This window comes from Diabrotica virgifera, chromosome 5 (assembly GCF_917563875.1).
Source record: "Diabrotica virgifera virgifera chromosome 5, PGI_DIABVI_V3a".
NCBI lineage: Eukaryota > Metazoa > Arthropoda > Insecta > Coleoptera > Chrysomelidae > Diabrotica > Diabrotica virgifera.
The window spans coordinates 205,356,791-205,377,030 of NC_065447.1; the positions used below are offsets into that span (position 1 = coordinate 205,356,791).

The 20,240-nt window shown below is 33.8% G+C and overlaps 1 long non-coding RNA gene across 1 annotated transcript; it reads right to left on the bottom strand.

Moving 5' to 3' along the window:
* Nucleotides 1-7,288: 7,288 nt before the first annotated feature.
* Nucleotides 7,289-8,087, bottom strand: LOC126884873 (uncharacterized). The gene is made up of 2 exons (XR_007698176.1): nt 7,930-8,087; nt 7,289-7,649 (listed from the first exon to the last, which is right to left on the bottom strand). It is a non-coding gene; the product is annotated as an uncharacterized LOC126884873 (long non-coding RNA).
* Between the last annotated feature and the right edge of the window lie 12,153 nt (nt 8,088-20,240).

Sequence of the window (20,240 nt, forward strand, 5' to 3'; positions counted from 1 at the left end):
AAGCAATATTACTTATAAAGAGGAAGAAGAAGAGAAAATAGATTTAGAAGATTTAGAGGAAATAGAACTAGAAATAGAAGAAGAGAAAATTATTTTATGATAGGAAAAAATATAGATGCGTGAATGTAAGGATTGCAATGTAAAAGTGAAACTGTGTACTAAAAAAATAAGTTTCTTGTGTTGGATACAAGCAACTTGTAAAATCCTTGTTGCAAAATAGCAAAACTAAACAAAATCTGTAAGGGCTACAAAAAGTCAAGTAATGGATGTTAAAACATAAGGAAGGAGGTCCATTTATACCAAAAAAATTATAAAAAACATGTTCTGGAACATAAAAGAAAGTCTTAATGTTGTTCTGAAGCTATTTCGTTGTGGCATTTTTATAATAAACTATTTTTAATGGGAAATAAGCCACAATTTTACCAAAAAAATATACGCAACTCATAAATATTGGCGAAATCATTTTAAAGTCTTCTACTTTAAAATGTATAATATACGTCTGAATTTCCAATATAAATGAGTCAGATTAAATAAATTATTAGAAGAATTTTTTTACTTAGCAACAACAATTTTGTTTGTTTTAGTAGTATTTTGTATTTTGACAATGAAACCCGATTTGGGCTTCGAAACGTTAATAAAATCATTTTTTTGGTAAAATTGTGGCTTATTTCCCATTGAAAATAGTTTATTATAAAAGAAATATAGCACTTTGGGGGGAATATAGCAAGTGTTTATAATATGTATGTGGTCAAATGAAGTACAAGAAAAATAAAGAAAAGAGACTAGCGGCAAGAAAATAGAGCAGACACAGATATTCCAAACTACTCGGTTACCACAGGAATCAAAAACATCAACACTTCAAGCACTTCAAAAAATTACGAAGGGCAAACAGTTAGATGAGTTGATATTCTTGGGGAAGAAAGTGTGGACAGTTATAGGAGAGATAGCAACAAGTTAGCTAACAAGTTGATTCAATATAATTATAGAATTATAATTTAGAAACAGTATATCAGTATCTATTTACAAAATAGGGAGATATGGAACAATGCACACATTATTATAGTTGTTCCATTTTATTTTTCCCATGCGCCACAATCAATTTTTGAAACAAATTAAGTCCAAACATAAACTGAAACGTATTTCAAAGTGTACATACATTGTGTATACTGTATACTATATACTATATACATCGACGTACGTTTCACTTTATGTTTTGACGCAACTTGTTTAAAAATATATCATGATGCATGGGCAAAGTTAAAATGGAACAACTATACCTGTTTCATGACAGTTTATGGCCGTTATCGGTCGTTGGATATCATGTTGGCTACCATATATTTGCTTCTTCTTCTTCTTCTTCTTCTTCTTCTTCTTCTTCTTCTTCTTCTTCGTCTAGCCATTCAAGTCTTCCTTTCCATTGTTTTTTGTTGTACGCTATTTATAGCCAATTTTTCCCAGCAGTTCGTTTCAGATCATCTGTCCATCTCATAGGAGGTCTGCCTCTGGGTCTTTTGTATTCGTATGGTCTCCAGGTTAGAATTGTTCTGTGCTATTTGTTTACATCGCTCGTAGCTATATTTGCTATCGTGAGTTTATTTACAGCAGCTCTGAAAATAGTGATTTTATAAAATATACAAAAATTCCGATTGCTCAGGGAGAATAACTGATAGACGGTGACGAAACTGAAATATCTGAATATTATTTTAGTTTTACGCAATGCAGATCAACAAAAGATAAAATTTGTATTACAAGGCGATTGATAACAAAATGCACGTACTAAAACGTAAATATGAAAGTACAACTAGACGAAATACAAATCACAGCCTCTTTAAGAGAGGAGCTCACCAACGTAAAGTAATATCGCCGAAGCTGTTTTAATGTAGTAACTATTAGCCCAATAAATGACCGTTTTGGAGTGTAATTTCCAGGGGCAACTCCGAATTGCATGAAAATTTTGATTTAGGTTCTACTTACCCTCCACTTCAAAGTTGAATTTGTGCCTTTGGTTGCTTTTACTTGGGGGGTGACATTTAAAATGAGGCTGGAAATGGATAAATTGACTTATTTTAAGCACCTTTTGTTCTATAAGGTTTTTTACGTAAGTCAATACTTTTCGAGTTATTCGCGATTTAAAATGTTGATTTTTCGACAAAAAAACTACGTTTTCAGACCGTTTTTCCCAAATAACTCAAAAAGTAAATATTTTATCGAAAAAATATTTTTAGCAAAAGTGTAGCCTATAAAAAAACGAAAAAAAAATGATGTACCAGTAAAGTCTACAAATTGAGTAGAAGCAAAGTTGTAGCTCATGAAAAATACGGTCTTATTCGTCTAATTCCAAATCGAATAATTCAACGCGAAATCACCGAAGAAAGAAGCGATTTTTGGAAAAATCTTATTAACATTTTTAAAGTATCGAAAAAACGCTTATTATTTGTTTTTTACAAAAATTTACAACATCAAAAATAAACGAGTTACACTGAAAAAAAAAAGTTGGCCCCTTTTTTCCCTCTATTTAGCACCCTAAATAAAATTAATCGTTTGGCTTTACCATATATTTTAACTGTAGATGTATTGTTTATATGATCTGTTAGTTTGATTGGTTTGAAGTGCTTATTTTTTTTTAAGAAATTAATTTTATAGTAAAAAAAATTTCTAAAATTTTTTTAAAAATTTCATTTTTTCAAAATAACTTAAAAAGTATTAGTGATAAGAAAAATCTTAAAGAGTTAAAAAATGTAGGTTTTAGTATTATAAATACGCTAGTTTATTTTGTTGCTCCGTAAGACAAAAATTGGTTAATATATGGCTGTTCAAAATTTGCATACACTCATGATTAGTGACCCATTCAAGCTTTCTCAATTATAACCCTTTCAAAAATAAACACTTTAAACCGGTGAGACAGATCATATAAAAAATAGATAGGTAAGTAAATTGTTTGTAAAGCGGTAGCGATTAATTTCATTTGGGGAGCTAAACACGGCGAGATTTTCATGATTTTTTACAAATAAAAAGAGGGCCAACTTTATTTTGAGCGTAACTTTCTTATTTTTAATGCTAAATCTTTTGTTAACAATTCAAACAAAGCTTTTTATAAACACTTTAAAAAAGTTTAAATGGGTTTTTCCCGAAAAGTGCTTAATTTTTCGGTGATTTCACCTTGAAATATTGAATTTGGAATTAGACGAATAAAAACGGTGTCATGAGCTACAACTTTTTTTTTATTTGATTGATAGACTTTACTGATAAACCATTTTTTTGGGTTTTTTACAGACTACACTTTTGCTTGGTATATTTTTTTCGATAAAATATTTACTTTTTGAGTTATTTGCGAAAAACGGTCTGAAAACGTAGTTTTTTTGTCGAAAAATCAACATTTTCAATGGCAACTAACTCGAAAAATATTGACTTACGTAAAAAACTCTATAGAACAGAAGTTGCTTAAAATCAGTCAATTTATGCATTTCCGGTCTTATCTTGAACGTATGTTTTTTCACCCCCGAGAAGGGGTGACTGTCACTCCCCAAGTAAAAGCAACCAACGGCACAATTTCAACTTTGAAGTGGAGGGTAAGTAGAACCTAAATCCAAATTTTCATGCAATTCGGAGTTGCCCCTGAAAATTACACGGTATCGCCGAATTTCCCGTTCATTTACTGGGCTATATTGGCTTATTCTCAACTCAAATAGAAAATTAATATGACAAATTATTAGTTTGTAAAATTAAAATAATAATTATTCTATATGCGTTTTATTTTCTTTGTAAATATTTTTTTACCGGCACTGTATTATTATTATAATACAAGATATACAACGCATCACTCGGTAGACCGCAAGCTACAGAATAAACGCGACGGTAGACCTCATACTATAGTGACACCATATGATATATTATATACAGTGCTAGTCAAAAGTCCGTAACCCTCCTCGTATATTTTGAACGGTTATACCCATGATACTATAAATAACAAGATAATATATTGCGCATCTCGAAGAGAAGGGAGTCATGACGTAACTGGAGACCCAAGTTCGTAATGGTTCGTAATGACCGAATGATTTCCGATTAGTTTGAATTGCTCGCGGTTGTATAGTCCAGGTTGAATCGTCGCCCCCGTTAGGTAAATTATTCCGATTCGATTTTTTTTGCAAAAACTTACTAAAAAAGAGTTCCTTATAACAATTCCACAGGGTGCCGGGAGGTGCCGCGGTCAGAAAATTGTTTAAACAATTTTTTTAAACAAATTCAAAACATTAATTTTTTCGATTCGTTCAATTGGCTTAGATTTTTTGGATCATTATAATAGACCTGGATCGATTCGCATCTCGAAGAGAAGGGAGTCATGACGTAACGGGAGACCCAAGTTCGTAATGGTTCGTAATGACCGAATGATTTCCGATTAGTTTAAATTGCTCGCGCTTGTATAGTCCAGGCTGTAAGGTCGCCCCCGTTAGGTAAGTTATTCCGATTCGATTTTTTTGCACAACCTTACTAAAAAAGAGTTCCTTATAACAAATCCACAGGGTGCCGGGAGGTGCCGCGGTCAGAAAATTGTTTAAACATTTTTTTTAATAAATTCAAAACATTACTTTTTTCGATTCGTTCAATTTTCTTAGATTTTCTGGATTATTATAATAGACCTGGATCCCGCGTATCAAAAAAAAGTTGATTAATAGCAAGCTGAAAATATGTTAATAGCTTAACGGTGTCTAGTCGGACAAACTTTGATGTACTGGAACACTGGAACAGGGGAAGTTTTAATTGTGGAACAGTTTAAAAATTTGGAACGTCAGGTTACGAAAACATCCCATGTGTTTTGTCGGACAGAACATCCAATTGGTTTGTTACCCTTTCATTAAACTCTCATGCAAAAATCAGACTGTTATTACTAACCAACATGATTTCTGTCATTTGACATGTTCTTCGTGTTCCACTCATTAAAGTGCCCAGTTGGTGATAAACACCAGTCTGATTTTTGCATGACAGTTTAATAAAATGGTAACAAATCAATGGGAAGTTCTGTCCGACAAAACACATGGAACGTTTTCGTAATCTGACGTTCCAAAATTTTAAACTGTTCTACAATTAAAACTTTTTCTGTTCCAGTGTTCCCATACATCAAAGTTTGTCCGACTAGACACCGTTAAGCTATTAAAAAATTTTCAGCTTGCTATTAATCAACTTTCCGGGATCAAGCGGGATCCAGGTCTATAAGCAAAAAAGTTCTTTTGTGATTTTTCACTAAAATTTATTTTTGTCGAGTTATACGCGATTTAATATTTGAAAAACGCGAAAATCGCCATTTTCAAGGCTAATATCTTAGTTAAAAATTATTACTATGACAATTAGAAAGTGACCAGATCAAAGTTTAAAGTCCACCTTACAAAATCCCTAAGAAATTTTTGTCATTATTTTATTACTAACCTGTTATTTTTAATTATTAACAATGAGCGCTAACTGCATATAGGCGGCCGTCGATAGTGAGTGCGAAAGAGATGCACCATTCCGGCCGTCTAATGGTGCATCTGACTTGCACTCACATTGACGGCCGCCTCACTTAGCGCTCTTAGTTAACAATTAAAAATAACAGCTCAGTAATAAAATAATGACAAATTTTCTTCAGAATCCTGTAGGGGGGGCTTTCAACTTTGATTCAGTCACTTTTTAACTTTCATAATAATAATTTTTAACCGAGTTATTAAGTCTTGAAAACGGCCATTTTCGCGTTTTTCAAATTTTAAATCGAGTGTAACTCAACAACAGTCAATTTTAGAGAAAAATTAGAAGAGACCTTTTTGGCTCATAATGACCCAAAGAATCAATAATTATATGAAGTGAAAAAATTGATTTTTTGAAGTGAAAAAATAGATTTTTTGAATTTGTTTAAAAAAATTGTTTAAACAATTTTCCGACCGCGGCACCTCCCGGCACTCTGTATATTTGTTATAAGGAACTCTTTTTAAGTGATTTTGTGCAACAAAATCGAATCGGAATATGTTACCTAGCGGGGGCGACGATACAGCCTGGACTATTAGCTATCATGGTTAAACCTATAATAGTGAAATTTGGAAATAAACGGACGTAAGCTTCTGAACTAGTCATGACAGGTGACGTAATAGTGACAGATGACGTTACAGAGCCACTGTGACCGATAATTTTAAATAGGACCTTATGGCAAATGATACATCGTTTGAAAGGTATTCAAAATACCTATTCAGTCATACTAATTTTTTTGGGTTAGTTGATTTTGATTTTGGTGAATAAATTAAATAAATATAATATTGTAGTGTCGCATTTAATTAATAAAAATTCAAATGTCCGCCTATGGTTTTTTTTGTCAAAAAAGTTAACGTTTTTCAATTCGCTAGTAGTTTTTACGTCAACGTCAACCTTTTTGACAAGTAATCATATGCGGAATTTTGAATATTAATTAATTAAATGCAAAACTACAATTTTATATTTATTTCATTTATTCATCAAAATTAGCTTAAACTCTAACAAAATTAGTATGACTGAATAGGTATTTTCAATACCTTTCAAGCGAGGTATCACTTGCCATAAGGTCCCATTTAAAATTATCTGTCACAATGGCGCTGTAAAGTCATCTGTCATAATTACGTCACCTGTTATGACTAGTTAAGAAGCTTACGTCTTATATATCTGTTTTTTATTTCCTCCCTCCAAATTTCACCACTATTATAGCTGTAACCGTCCAAAAGATACGGGGGGAGGGACTTTTGACTAGCACTGTATATTTTTCCAATGGAGTTCTTTGCTTTTTTTCTTACCGTATATCCGCTGCCCCCATTAAAAAAATCGAATTTATTATACATTTCGGAGAAATAAATAATAAAATGTTATTATGTTGAACAAACAATGGAGAGCGCCATAAAACTAGGTAATATTGATTCCTTTCGCAACGTATATAATCTACGTAATGTATTGTACATAACGCAGTACTGTCAAAATAAATTACTTTGGTTTTATTTCACCGATAGCACATAAAAAGTAAAAACACTATACTGAATTTACAATTAAGATGCAGTAGAAATAAACAAACCAAGATACGTTAAATGCTACTAGGAGCACTCCCGAATCATAATTTACAATGTCCTTTCAGGCCTGAATTTTTTTTAGTGAAAATGAAGTTTCCCTTTGAATAAGTATGATATATGGTATCTAAAAAAGGTGTAAAAAATGCAGAAAAAAAATTCATTGTTTGAATCTGTCACAAATGACATGTCACGTTCGTGCGCTCTGGGCTTATGTTCTATGAATGCGGGATCGTAAGTGTATGAAAAAATTCATTTTTATTAAACGTAAAACACCATTAGGGCCAAATAAAAATTATGTTTATAATTGTGTTTATAATATGCTATTACATACTAACTAAAATAGAACAAACATTTTTTGCTGAAATGTCATGTCTTTCCATTGCCTCTTTGCTGAAGAAGAGCTCGTTGAAGGAACAGGTTCTTCATCCAATACAGGTTCTTCATCTAATACAGTTTCTTCGATATCCTTGTCATCGGTGTTATTTTTAAACATCTGAACGTCAAAAGCAACATCATTTTCGCTAGCTAAATCTTCTATTTCGGACTAGTTACCATCATTTAACACCTCTAGAGCCAAATCGTGGGCGAGAGGCACACCTGTAATAATTAGAAAAACTACTTTTATTATTAAAATATAGAAAAATTAATAAAAAGTCAAATCAATAAATATTTATTATTTTAATTTCCTGCTTTGAAAATTGAATGTGTGACGGCAACTCACTATCGTGATATTCAAATTTTACGGGACAAGATCTCTACAAACAAACCAATAATTTCTTAAATCTTGTTTATTATCTTGAAGCTGAAACTTTATCTATACCACAACCCCGTTACAATAACATAAACACTTACAAAAAACAAGATATCTTTTACTTACCTTTATCGGTTTTGTCGTCAAAATACACAGCCTTCTTTATAGGATATTCTATTTCAAACTAAGCGCGAATTCGTTAAATAATAATTTCAGTTAGGTACTCTGATAATACACGATAGACACAGCATATTGATATCATATTTCCTAGTAAAAATATGTTTATTTTGATATTGATACCCACATAAATATGAGCTCACGATCGTGTCAGCCGGTCACGAAAGGGATATACATTGTAAATCCCAAATCATGATTTCCAAAGTTTATACATTGTAAATTATGATTCGGGAGTGCTCCTATAGCATTTAACGTGTCTTGGTATGTTTATTTCTACTGCATCTTGATTGTAAATTTAGTATAGACACATATGACGATTTTTTCGTAATAGTACACACACCCAAACTGATATGGAATCTGGAATCACCATGTATTTCAAAACAATATTTATTTCTTTAAAAAAAATTGTTATCTACTATTGCGAAGAATAAAGATTTTTATTGAGAATAAACAAATCGGTAAGACAATCAGATAGTACAGCTCGGTACGGTATAGGTTATTTGCTTGATTTTCAAGTTAAACGAAAATAAATAAACTAACTTTTGCGTCCATAAACGAAAATATGCCTCATGTGGGGTTATAGAACCTACAACGGGGAAAGACTATTGGTCTTGTGGAGCAAGTAATGTTCTCAGAGGGACATAGCTGCAGAGCTAGGTGTAACACAGAGCGTTCTGTCTAAAACCTATGCTAGGTAACATGAAATAGGAAAGCTCAAAAATAAAGAAGGGAAAGTCGCCAAAAAGTAATAACAGCTCGCCACCATCGTTTAATTGTCCAATCAGCTGGAAGACACCCAATAATTTCTCACCAGTAGCTCCAAAGGCTGCTTTTGGAAGCTACAGGTGTAACTGTTTCAGTTGAAACGATAAGAAGAAGACTTCGTGCCAAGAAGTAGACAGCAGGAGACAGTTATGGGTTCTCGAGTTATCCAGGTAGCATAAGATTGATCGTCTAAATTGGCGTTTTCACCACCCAAAACTGGAACATTTTCAGAAAAAGTCAGGATTTGTGTAAAATCAGATGACCCACGAAATCGTGTACTTAGAGGTCTAGGAAGACAAGCAAGAACGAAAACTGTCAGATCTGTTCACAAATATAAAAGGAGAAGTGTAATGTTCTGGAAAGGAATTGTGATCCGTAAAAAAACTCCTTTAATTTTCATCCAACCAACGTTAACTGCTCACAGGTATGTTGATAACCTGTAGTTAGGCTCTGGGGAGGTGCAACAGGAGAAAATTTAATTTTCATGCATGATAATGGACCTCCACATACCATTAGAGTGACTAGAGACATCATTGAAGCAGAAGGTATCCCTTGTTTGGAGTGGCCTGCTTACTCACCCGAGCTTTACCCTATTGAGTATTTGTGGGATATGCTTAAAAGAAAAATTAAAGCTGGCCGGGAAAATCCACAAAACACCGCACAGCTGGTACAAGCTCCTCTTGAAGAATGGAGCAACCTACCACAACAAAATGTTGATAATTTGATTAAGAGCGTGCCTCCGCAAACTGAAGCTGGCATAAGGACTAGAGGTGATAACACTGACTATCAAAAAAACAGAAAAAAAATAATAAAAACAATTTAAACATTATTAAAAAATATTAGATTTGTTGTAAACGGTATATTTTAAAATACCCTAAATAAGGGCCACAATAAGACAAAACGTTTTCGGATTAATAAATCCATCATCAGTGTTCTAAAAGCCAAAAAATGGCATGCCTTAGCCACCAAAAAGTGTTGGGTAAAAACCCTTTAAATGTAAACGATTATGTTATGTTAGATATTTATATAAAATTTACATGATGTTCTAGATGTGCCTGGATGTTGCCCAGGGTAACACAGGACTCTTCCCACGTGGTTGGAATTTTTTTGGAGAAAACCTCACATATTGGATTTCAATGGCCAACTCGAGTTGCAAGTATGCATATGTATCCCTTGCATACTGCGAGTACCAACGCAGTATGCAAGGGATACTTATCCATTCAAGGAATATATTCTTTCCATCTTCTTAATTTGTCCTAGTATTACAGTGTTGTCTGGTGTCTGGTATTCTGAAGATGAATATTAAACAAAATAACCAAATTTAATATTATATCATATAGAAAAATTATAATTTTAAGACACTAGACATACTTACTACTTACCTAGTCCTAAGCCTTTCTACCTTTAGGTGTAAGGCTGGTGGAGTTGAGTTTGGCACTGTAGTCTCCATGCTTTCCGATCTTGTGTTAGGTTTCTTGCACTTTCCAATGTCAATCCCTTCTTCTCGACTTCTTTCCTGATTTCATTTACCCACATAACTCTTGGTCTTCCTGTTTTGTTTTTCTCCTGCATTCTCGTTTCGAACACTCGTTTTGTTAGTTTTTCGTTCGACATTCCACACACGTGCTCGAACCATCTAAGTTATCCCTCTACTATTTTTTCATTGATTGGTTCTAGTTTTAGGTTTTGTTTGCTTGTTTCGTTTCGTATTTTGTCTGTCCTCTTTCTGTTTGCTATTTGCCTCAGGAACCTCATTTCCATAGGATTGATTCTGGATTTTTTCTCCCCAATAATGTCCATGTCTCGCTGGTATACATGCTTGTTGGTCTAGCTACTGATCTAACGACTGTCGATTTTACTTTCTCCGGTATCTCTTTTTTCCCCAAAAATGTTGTTTTCATAGTGTTAAATAAGCTTCCTGTTCGTCCCATTCTCTCGTTGTTTCCATGTCTTGTTTACCATTTGATTCAATTATTACTCCTAGGTATTTAAAATATTCCACTTGCTCTAGATATTTCCCGTCAAATTCTATTGCGTGTGTCTTCCCTCTTGTTTGAAATTATCATTGTTTTTGTTTTCTCTGTATTAATTTTCGTATTTATGTTTGATAGTTCTTCTAGGATTTCAAAATTGTTCTGTAACTCTTCTCTGTTTTCTGCTATCAATACTATGTCGTCTGCAAATAGCAGCTCCGATAATTATTGAGTCTGTTTCATTTGCCAGTATCCTACTGTTAATTCTCTCATTCTTCTCTTGGCCTTCTTTATTGCTTCATCCAGTACCACTGAGAATAGCAGTGGACTCAGCACGCATCCCTGTTTGACGCCTTACCTTTTAGTAAATTCTCTGGTTTCCTCCTTATTGGTTCTTACTGTATTTGTATTATTTTTGTACTTATCCTTTATTACTGCTATTATGAGACACTAGACATATTCGCCCTTAAATTAAATCTTAAGCCTTAAACCAATCCTGTAGTAGACGCATTTCATCCCGAATTCGTGCTGTAATTCATTAATTTAAAATGATCACGAAGACAATAAATTCTCCAATAATGTAAGTTCTGATTTAATAGCTTACAACAGATACGACTTGTTTCAAATTAAGGATTTAAAAATATAATTTAGTAAATTCGATAATAGGCCTTGCTAATTATTAGGTACATGAACCAATTTGCACCAATAAAAAATTAGCTATTTGTTTTATGAAATTGTGCAAAAAAGGTATATACCCTATTCCACGAACATACGCCTGTTTTGGATTACTTCGACAACGAATATTTTACTGTGCAAAATAAGAAGACCGAAAGTAAATTGCAAATTACATTGTTGTTTATTGGAATAATTATTAGCGCCATTTACTTTTGAACTTCTTATGTTGCACAGTCAAATATTCGTTGTCGAAATTATCCAAAACAGGCGTATGTTCGTGGAATGGCCCATAGTCTAAGATACGATATAAGGCCGATTTGCACCGATCTGTTTAATGGAAAAAAATATTGGATATGTAATTTAGCATGTTAACAATATTACAACAAGGGTTGCCCGATCTAATCTTGTTCTAACTATAATTAATTAATAATTAAAAAATGACATTGTTTTTATAAATTAAAAAAAATCGATCCGGGCAGATATTATTTCAGATTTTTTAGGTTATTCTAAACAAAAAGGTCTTGTGTAATTTTTCTCTATCTAAAGTTGATCGTTTTCTAGTTACAAATAATTTAAAACTGAAAAGAGAACGAACGAGACGATTTTCAAGTCTCAAAAACATAAGTATAAAATATCATTTTTGAAATTACGAAGTACCTAAATTCAAGTTCAAACCTTATTCTATCAGTTCTTGATAAGTCTTTTGGACTTATTTCAATCTGAAACATTGTTTTTTAGTTGTTAATGACCGTCTCCCCATAAGAAACCTTCCTCATTAACAATTAAAAAATATGTCTTAGAGTAAAACATGGCTAAAATTCTTATCGAGACCTGATATAAAAAGGTTTGAACTTGAATTAATGTACTTGATTACAAAAATGATATCTTTTACTTGTGTTTTTGAGCCTTGAAAATTGTCATCTTTCGTTCTTTTTCAGTTTTAAATTATTTATAACTCGAAAACGATCAACTTTAGAGAAAAATTACAAAAGACCTTTTTTGTTTAGAATGATACAAAAAATCTGAAATAATATCTGCCCGGGCCGAATTTTTTTTTAAATTAACAAAAAAATGTCATTTTTTTAATTATTAATTAATTATTTATAGTTAGAATAAGATTAGATTGGGCAACCCTTGTTTTTTGTATTTGTTAGCATGCTAAATTGCATATCCAATAACTTTTATTTATTAAACAGATCGGTGAAAATCGACATTTCCCATCTTCTACTAGTAGGTGTGTATAATGTGGGAGATTAAGTTAAAATGAAAACACACATAAACAACAGATCATAAGATTGTTTAGGCAATTATACATTCAAAAAGAAAGAAATGTGTGAAGTCTTATTATGCTGATAGTATTAGAGCGCTATAGATCACTAATGCTGATAGCTTCTATCCTCTTCGTTAATGCTTCCGGTTAACACTTGCAAAGAAGTAAACACTTGTAGTGTAAAATCATGTATATTTATGATAATGATCTGATAAGACATAAAACGTTCTGATGAGAATTATAATTAATCCGTTTGAATATTTTCATTTCTTTGTAAATTTTTAGTTTTTCTGTAGTAAATACTTTTGCTTCTAAGAAGTAAAAGTATTTACTTCTTTGTAAGTATGTTTTGTTCTTCTTCGCCAGTTTCCCTCTGTTGCTGTAACGACACCGATAATCTCGATTTTTATTTCATATATCTTATTCATTGCACAATTCTCAAAAGCATACAATGCTAAAGTAAAAGACGCAAAAGAACATGCTGCCAAATTAAAATGGAACTTCGCAGTACACAACGCCGGACTGAAGGATAAAAGATGGAATCACGAAATACAGCAATTGAGACCGTAGTTAAGAAGAAGAAGCAGAGGAAGGCCACAAATGAGATGGACTGATCACAAAAGAAAGTTTGGAGGACACAACTGGAACAAGTGGCGCAAAATAGAAAACACTGGATTGAATTGAGGGAGGCCTATGTCCAAAGTTGGATTACTTAAGGCTGAAGAAGAAAAGGAAGAAGAAGAAGAAGAAGAAGAAAAAGAAGAAGAAGAAGAAGAAGAAGAAGAAGAAGAAGAAGAAAATACAATGCTACCGGTCGAATGGCTGTTTCATATTCGAATTTCAGCTGTCCTTCTTCCTACCATACCTTATAAATTCTCTTCGATCTTGGCAAAACCCTCTCTGTCTTGAGCGATTCTGAACAGTTGTTCGACTCTCCGTATCCCGCTCTATTCCCTGGCATTCTTAAACCACCAGACTTATTTTCTACCAATTTCATTCCATCCATTGTACCAATACCAATACCAAGACATGCTATTTTCCTGGATGAGTTATATATTAGCATAGAGAGAGTATCATTCAGAGCGAAGTGACGACACCATCTTTTTTATTTGGATTAGTGCTGTTTCACTCTTACACATAGTAAAGCTGCGACAGTTGTCCTTCCCTTCCGTACCTATATTCACACTTAATGTCATCTTAGTTTCTCGATACAATGTGTTAGAAAGAGATGCCGCAAACCAGTCCATGAGATCTTGTCGTCAGGAAGCGCGAAAGGTAGGCGCACTCTATGTTAATATATACCTCTATGCAAATAACTCATATTTTGTTGACAACTGTCTTATTTGTCTACTTAGCCATCCACAGTACTTTTAGTGTTGGTCTAGAACATGTATATATGCCATATAAGATAACTAGCCATATGTAACATATTTATTTATGTGTTTTCACTTAGAAACGAGTTGAAGTTTCAGGTTATCGTTATATAATAGTGACCTCATTTTTAAAAAAATATTTAGCTACCCTACATATATTTTTTTATGTCAAAACTTTGATCCAAGTCTTTTCAAGTTCACTATCTATTTGATCTAAAGAAAGGTTTAAGAAAGACTTGTTCGGATTCATTGATGTTTGAGGAGTTTAGGAACAAGATTTTTCTTAGGGATCTCGTTTAAGGATATTAAAATGAAGCCCGGGTATATTTTACAGTTGATGGTCGAGGATTTTCACCTTAATCTTCTTCTTCTTCTTGTGCCACTCCTATCGGAGATTGAAAATCATCAAGGCTACCCTGACTTTGTTTACAGCTGACCTAAAAAGTTCATTAGTGGTGCAGCCAAACCACTCTCTCAAATTCCGCAACCATGACATTCTTCTACGGCCTGGATTCCGTTTTCCTTCTATTTTTCCTTGCATTATATTTTGAAGTAATGCGTATTTATGACCTCTCATCAGGTGACCTTAATATTACTAGGATGTAATTTATTTGCTTTCTTGGGCTACGCCATGTGTACAATCTACGTGGTGGGTGCTGATATTTTTGTAATTGCAAGATGATTGTCTACACAGAACTCCACAAGACGATCATACTAGCTTGGTAAATATGATACTAACAAAATAATAATGGCATCCTACCTTGCAAGATGTAGAATTGCAAATGATGGAAAGGCTCACATAATAGGTGAGACCCTTTTACTACCGAACAGACTACCTTCAGCCAAAGAAATTTAAAAAATACCATTGTCAAAAACACAGTGAAAAGGCGAATTACTGATATGTCTTTCAATATTAGAACAACTTTGTTAAAAACTTCAAGAATGCCCTTATTTTGCACTTCAAGTAGACGAAAGCACCGATATAACAAACATAGCACAGCTACTCGTATTTGTACGATTTGATTTTTATGAAGAAGTTCTAGAAGAGTTTTTGTTCTGCAAACAACTTGAATCGAACATCATATGTCAGGTAAAATTGACAGGGCTAGCAGCAAAAAAAAAGAAAATTGCTCCTGAATGCCGAAGTACACATTATGCCATACACCGAGAAGTATTAGAATTAGAAATAATTAGTAGATATATTTAAAAAAATAGAATCGGGAGGGGGCTTCCTTCCATTTCATGACCCCCTCCCCCTTGGTGGTACGCCAAAATCTTCAAAAATATTTCAGGTGGTACGCAGTTGCTAGAAGGTTGGGAAATCCTGGTGTCCTGGTGTAGAGTATTGGTAAATATTCACATTTTAATGGATATTGTCCTTTCGTCGCAGAATGTATATCGTTCATATATCTAATCGAGCAGTTGTTCAGTTTGAAGGGTGAATTATTGTAACTCCATTCGTACTTGCAATATCTGGGCTTGAAAATTAGATAACCTTGCCAGCAGTTCTTTTAAAATGATATCTGCCTCTCCAGTGAGTTTTTAAAGGCACGTATCCATTACGTTGGTGCTCCGTGTTCCATTTAACTGCACCAATGAATACGGCATGCGCTCCCCTACATATAAACCGCCACCGATAGGATCGGTGGGGGTGAGCGCCGAGCGATAGCACCAACGTATCTAGTATGTGGAGCAGCTTCACGGAGCACAGAGCACCAACATAATTGATACGTATATTTTAGAGTCCAATACCGAAAGATTGTGGTTTGCCATTCTTCTTTCAATTATTTGTAGATTTTCAGGGTTTTGGATCAATCCTTGAACGTTGCACGTTCCAATTCTTTGACACTTTCTTATATTTAGTTTAGGTTTGGATTCAGTCACACAGTTTTTGCAAAATGCCTGATCCCTCATACCTGGGCAGCCGGCAGGGTATTTCACACCATCCGACCCGTGACCCGTCAAAATAGCCCGGTCAAAACAGCCCCGCCAAAAAAGCCCCGTCAAAATAGCCCGGACACAAAATAGCCTCGACAAAATAGCCCGCAAACAAAATAGCCCCGACAAAGTAGATCGCACACAAAATAGCCCCGGTCAAAACAGCCCCGGCTAAAACAGCCTCTTAGAAAACACCTCCAATAAAAAGTTTTACCTTTTAACGGAGTACCATTTTTTATTTTAAATCACTATTCTAATTGGGAAATAAGCCACAATTTACTTAAAAAATATATTTTATGAACGTTTCGGCTCAAACTTTGAACGTCGTTGTCAAAATACAAAATATTAATAAATTAAACAAAAATATTGTTGCTTAGTAAAACAATTCTTCTAATAATTTAATTTAATCTGATTCATTCATATCAGCAAAATTCAGACGTACAGTATGGTGCAAATGGAAGGAATAAATTCGTTATTTCGTAAACCTGCAACGTTTAGGAAAAATCTTGAAATAGATCGATTTTTATTTTTAAGCTCATCTGCAGGTTATTTAATTCTCTATTTAGTAATATAAACAATTACATAATTATTTATACAAAGTGTCCAAAAACTTTTTTTAATTTAAATTATTTGAAAAAAAGGAAGAATGTACTTAAATTTATTTAATTTAAAATGCATTTTACTGTTGCCCGAAAACAGAATAAATGTTTATCATAAATAAACATTGATTTTTGCTTAAATTAAATGTTCAAACTTCCAAGAGACAGAGAAGACAGGACTGGAGTTCTCTGAAAAGACCATTTTTATTTAATGTGGTTAATATAAACATCTGAATAGAGGATATGTACCATTTCCGAAAAAATGTATTTTTAAGGAATTATTTAATGATGAATTCTGAAGGGATCTATTTTGTCTGCAGGCTATTTTGTCGGAGCTATTTTGTGTGCGGGATATTATGTCGGAGCTATTTTGTCGGAGCTTTTTCGACGGGGCTATTTTGACGGGGTACCCATCCGAACTGGAACCAAGATGGTGCCGAGAGTGAATCGGGTCACTATGCATCTTATCTTCATTTTCTGTTACTGTCATATTGGAAAAAAATGTCTTGGGGATTACAACAGTGCATTCGTTTCCTTTTGCCTTCCGCTTGGCAGTACCACAACCATGCAAACTGCTCCAGTCATGATTGTAGGAGTCCAGTATCAAACCAATCCAGGATCATTTCCTCTGAGTCTTGAACTTGTACTGCTAATCGCTGCTGCCCTTTATCAAGAAGGGATATAAAGAAGGTAAATAGATTTTGGAAGGATAGAGGAATGGGACAGATATGATCTCTCTTTGTAAGGAATTTAAAACTCGTGGGAGCATAAGGAACGACTCGTGTGGGCAGGGTCGCTTGCCTGAAGTAGATCTATTATCTACATGGATCGTAGAAAAGTGTATATACTTGCTTAGTGTAAAAAAATGAAACTGGTTCTACTTATTGGTATATTCGTACAAGAATAAAAAACCGCTTAACGCAGTAAAAATGAGTGGCGCATACAATATTACAACTACAAAAGATCTGATATGAATATTACGTGGAGCGAAAATGTATTTTCATTTTGATACAAAACAAAATTTTAGTTTTATTTCAAAAGATTTTTCCATAATATTTGCTAAATTTAAAGTAAACCCGCCACAAAAGAGTTTCAAAATTCAAACTGTATCAAAGTTACTCTTTTGTGGCGCGTTTTATTTCAAATTTAGCAAATATTATGAAAAAATCTTTTAAAATAAAACTAGAATTTTGTTTCGCATCAAAATGAAAATACATTTTCGCGCCACGTAATATTCATATCAGATCTTTTGTAGCTGGAATATTGTATGCGCCACTCATTTTTACGGCGTTTAGCGGTTTTTTGTTCTTGTATCAAGAGTTTTTCAAAGTTATTTATAAATTAAATGTATGAAGTTAAATGCAATGTGTCTCGATTACACGTTAAGCTTTATAAATAGTCGCCTTTGTCGCATTGTCTCCCAAATGATCTAGTGTCCATCGAATGTACACTAGATTTTTTTTTGTTCGAAATAAATTTAAAAAAAATATTGGGATGGCCGGTAAATGAACTCGAATTGCCCGTTGCCAGATCAAATTTAGCGTCGTAACCACTACAACTACATAAACCATTTAGGGAATAATTGTTAATTGGATTATACTTTTGTAGCTTAATAACTTCTAAACGGCTTAACCGATTTTGATCACTAAACATGAGTTTGAAACGTATTGACAAGGACCTGATGAATCTAAGGTCAAGTATGATAACTGAAGCTATTACAGGAATTATTGAGCTTGAAAACCCGTTTTTCCCATAAGAAATAGATTTGATCATATTTATGAAGCCTCGAAGTTAAAAATTCGAATTTTCCCGGATATGAGGTATACACCGTTAGATTCGCCTAGAGTCCTTCTACAAACGCTCAGTTATTGGCGCAATTCTTAGGTTGAAATTTTGAGTAATTGTCGAAAAACCAAAATTTTCAAAGTTCAGTTTTTCGGCTATACTGAGCCGTGTGTATGTCTGATCCTGGCGGCTTAAACACCATTTGAAAGCTTAACTCAATACTATTGATTTGGTGTATTTGCGGTTCTTCTGTCTCTTCTTGAACCGAAGATATATACCCCCAAAAAATATGCCGTTTTGTACCTACCAAGTCCTACAGCTGGCTTATGGGTGGTCACAAATCACAAGTCACAAACTACATCGGTTCTGAATCAACCCTGACCCCCTCTTCAAACAGAAAAAAAATTCAGATCGGTTTAACTTTTCCACATACATACATATCGACAAACATTTTCCCTTTTTTAAATAAAAATTGAGTCATATTTCTGAGCTCGGTAACTTTTGAATGGTATAACCGATTTTCAAAATTAGACATGCGTTAGAAAGGTAATGATCAGTAATATGAGAAGCCGCAAAAGTCGGAGTTAAATTTTCGAAGCTTTTGGGAGTTTTGGGGACGAGAACGAAAAACAGACCCTAAATAGGAAGGGCCGTAAAATCCACACCCGTGGACCAAAATGGATGTTTGACATATGAATGGGTGAGTCTTTTCCTGAACATTAAGATGGGAGTTAACCCAATTTTCAATTTAGTCAGATTGAGAAAATCGAAAATTTCGTGTATATATAGTGTCGCGTTTAGGGGAGTGTTGATGTGCGCCACTGGCGAGAACTGCCGTTCTCTGGTAATATCAAATAAGCTGACAGATTGTCACTACACCGAAAGTCTCATAAAAAATTCATATATTTTTGTAAAACCCCAAAAAGGTTTGTATATTATTAAATTATTACCACTAACTGTTTTTCACATAATATGATAATATATTATAATAATAACAGGATACTTATAGAGATAAGGTAGAATAATCAAACTAGAACTTGAATATGAATATTGAAATAACTTAGAGGTCAAAATGACGGTGTAGGTGTATTTTGTTGATATAAGTGTTACCATGCAAACGTACCTAGTCCAATTTACACGTTAATATGCAGATTAATGTTATCAAAAATGTTAATAAAATTAGATGCGGTTAAGCAGCAAATTGCTTGACCTAATCGACGACCCTTTTTAGCGTAAACGCTTCTAATTAGAATATACTTTTCTCATTGAGATAGGTATTATCTTTTCTTTTTCAATATTAAAAGATTGACTAGGAAAATCCCTTTAGATTCAATAGGATATGGAAGAGAAATGTAGAAAGAAAAAAAGAAAAGAATAACATAGGAGCAAACTATGAGGGTGTGGAAAATTATAACGATTGATCATTATAGTAGGGATCCCAGACCTATTTTCACACCATTTACTACTAACAAGCAAGTTTTTCGTAAGTAGCTTCATTTTGACGAGACGCCCAACTTTTTTCCTGCACAATAATTTCCGTATGTGGTAGATGACAAAGATAGCAGGGAGAGTACAGTCGGGTTAGACGAATAACAGGCCTAACCTTATGAACCCATTATGAACGGCCGGCACAGCACAGCCCGGCCCGGCACAGGACAGTCCAAATTCATTTGTATAATTTTAAATGCAACGTAACCCATTATGAGCATCCGGCTCGGCCCGGCACAGGCCAGCACGCAAATGGAACGGTCAAAATTCTCCGAGGAGAATAAAATCCGTTGACGTCGAACGGCCTGAACGGCCAGTCGGTGCCAGTGCGTCATAATTGTTGGTAATAAGCAGATATATTGTTGATTTTTTAATTGAAAGCGCGTTGTTTCTT